The following is a 3,168-nucleotide window of genomic DNA, read 5'->3' on the forward strand; positions in this document are numbered from 1 at the left end:
GAGCTCGGATACCTATAGTGTATACTCCGTAGTGTATACAGTGTTGTTTACTACAGTACACATAAACTGTGTTTTACTTGAAAACAAATTATTTTTTCGTAATATTTTATTTTATCATTATGACATATTTAGTTCCTATCACAATCTGTTCTTTTCTGCACATTACTTTTACAAAATAATGTCGATGTTTCACATCTGCCCGGCGTCCCGTGACGGCTCACATTATTTTGTATTATAATTGCCATAGACGACGTGCTGAGGGTTTACCTAATAGTAAGATCAGTGTTAATTTCATTGGTGTAACGGGAATCCTGTCATCAAACCGAAACACTTCTCCGTGAACATAACAACAGCTAAAACTTAGGTAAGAAATTAAGTTGAAGGTATCGCTACTATGATTTCATGTATGAAGTGATGGGAAGGATAAAAAAAATACTACTTACCAACTTTAGCGGCTATTATAGAATAGAAGTCTGGTAAAAATCCGAATGGCGCTAAAGACATTTTTACAAGATAAGCTTGCACATATTTTAATTCAAATTAGGTACCAAGCCACGCTATTCTGACTGTCGGTCTACCGAACAATTACCGACAGCCCATCAAGTGTCGGTCTGTATTTTCGGAACCCTCAATGAAACTCCAAATCACAAATTTTATAAATTTTATTCGTTCACACAGAATTTGTCACATCGTTTTCGTTAGATTCATCTTTAACTCCCCTTCGGTATCTCTTCTTCACTCGAATGTATTCTACTTGCTCTACCGTTCTTCTGCCACTATCTCCTTTTCTGCAACATCGAGTGCACTTCCTCCAGCACTGTCTGACGCAGTCACAGAGAAAGCAGCATTTGCAACATCGACAGCAGAGAGCGTTCAAACAAAACTCTTTACATTTACCCATTTTTTGTACGTTTCAATTTTGCTTTTGGCATTTTTACAGTTTCACGCCACCAAACGGAATGTAATCAGTGCGTTTTGAGTGATTTCAAAACACATGTCACATTTACTGAGACGGCTATGACTTTTTATTGATGTGATCATAGACTATTTATCGTTTTATCGGCAAATTAATTTAAATCTTTTTAACTTAATTGAATTAGAATCTATGTATAAAAAATTGAAATGCAATCTCAACTTCGATTTTAGGGATTTTAGGCTGCAGTAGCTTTTAAACAATACGAACAGTAAATAAATAGTTATATTGTACTAGAGACTTTTTTATGTTATAGGTGCGCTCGAGCACACAGCCCACCTGGGTTTTAATTGGTTACTGGATCCCATAGGCATCTATAACGTAAATGCCGCCACCCATCTCAAGATATGAGTTCAAGGCCTCAGCTTTTACAGTACTTCAAACCGAACCGCTTTGCTGCTTCAAAGCAGAAATAGGCAGGATGGTGGTACTGACCCGTGCGGACATCCTAAATAAACAGTGAATATTGTAACGAACAAAATATTTAATAATGCACTTTAATAATCGCTTACATATAAAATATAAACATTTAAAAAGTCTACATTTCACTTCAACGCAAAACAAATTAAATATGGTTTTTGATTCGCCAACACCATTTTCAGTGGAAAAAGAGAAGTGTTTCAGTGTTAGAAACATTCACATAACGGACTAAAAGTGAGCACATTTGTGAATGACCAGTCATGTTCTGCTCGTAAGCAAACTCACATTGCGGCAGCTAGAAATCCACTCTATATAGCTTTTGTCTAATAATTTGGTGTCATGTAATTTACGCGCAGACGGACTTAGCAAAATTGCACGGGAATTCAAAACTGGGAACCGGCGGTCCTGTGGTTAAGTACAGCGTTTAAAGCTACGGAATTATGCCCTCTTGTTTAAGCGGGTTTTATTATAGGTGCATTCCCAGCAAAACTAATTTAGTAAATTTATTGTAGGTTCACAGATTTACTATTCTCAACACTTTTACGGTAGTTCTGCTAATTCTTCCTTAAAATCTGTAAATATTGTAATTATTAGATATTGAACAGAACTATCACGAGATTATTCAGTTAATCTTTCATTAGTTTCGTGATTTGTCTTCTTAAGTTTTGCGATAATTTCCATTTGAAGAGTACCAGAGGGTGTAGATATCTATTCCTCATATTCATTGTAGAGCTCAGCAAATTCAACCAGATCAGTGCCAGGTCTTGCAAAGCTAAAGTACAAGTAGTTCTTTGATACCCGGAATGAGAGGAGTTTGAGTCTCGGAGTGATCTTGACCGTGGCAAGTTTCACAATATTTGAACGGGCAGGTACTTCGCACCGGTCGCAATAATCAGAAACAGGCTTATCTCTAGAGCTGTGAAAATAATTATGATATTAGTTCGCAACTATTAAATAGGATTTTTTTGTGGTGGGTTGAAAAATTACTACAAATATAATAAAAGCTATTTTGATATTTTGATCGACCATTAACAGTGGCGGTTGCGACAATATTTTCGGGAATAGTTCTCACCAAAGATAAGTCCAGACTCATCTTGATGAGAGCTCAACATACAGCAGTTAAGCGATTTAACCCCGAAAAGAGTGGATTCAATAAGTATCAAGATAATAATATATTATATAGGTTTAGTAGCTGAACAATAATATTTATATAATCATAATAATATCATATTCATATTTGCAAAGTAACACTGGAGTTAGATTATGATTTATTTTATATCAAATTTAAATGAACATAAAAAAATCTTCAAACATTAATTTTAGTTTCAGTAATCGTCAGCCTGTATTTACAGTTCGTAAGACTTACCAAACTGAGCAAATACGCTCCAGAACACCAGAAATTTTGATCTGCATTTCAGAGACTTAATAATTTCACTGTAAATCAATCACAGACACGACATAAAATGATTGACAAATGGGACGCGCAAGCTCTGTAGTGGAGTGGTAACGTGGAGTAGTTCGAAATAGTTGACATCATCCTCTTTCTTTAAAGTAATAAAAATCTCACTATGCAACATCAGATTTTTTTTAACGCTGGGGAATCCATTGACCGATACCCGGTGGAGGGGGGTAACAGACCGGGTAATGTCGGACTCCGGCGCCTCCTGAGTGGAAGAAGGGGAGAAGAGAAGGACCGAGATCCTTCACCTCCCCGAATTTCTCACAGGAGACTACGCCTTGAAAAAGGCGCGCGAAGCACTTGCCCCGCAGAACCG

General features: G+C 36.7%; 1 long non-coding RNA gene across 1 annotated transcript; it reads right to left on the reverse strand.

Moving 5' to 3' along the window:
- Nucleotides 1-644: 644 nt before the first annotated feature.
- LOC101738968 (uncharacterized) lies at nt 645-2,889 on the reverse strand. Its single transcript, XR_209656.5, has 2 exons — nt 2,760-2,889; nt 645-2,309 (listed from the first exon to the last, which is right to left on the reverse strand). It is a non-coding gene; the product is annotated as an uncharacterized LOC101738968 (long non-coding RNA).
- Nucleotides 2,890-3,168: the final 279 nt, after the last annotated feature.

Source organism: Bombyx mori, chromosome 5, assembly GCF_030269925.1.
Source record: "Bombyx mori chromosome 5, ASM3026992v2".
NCBI lineage: Eukaryota > Metazoa > Arthropoda > Insecta > Lepidoptera > Bombycidae > Bombyx > Bombyx mori.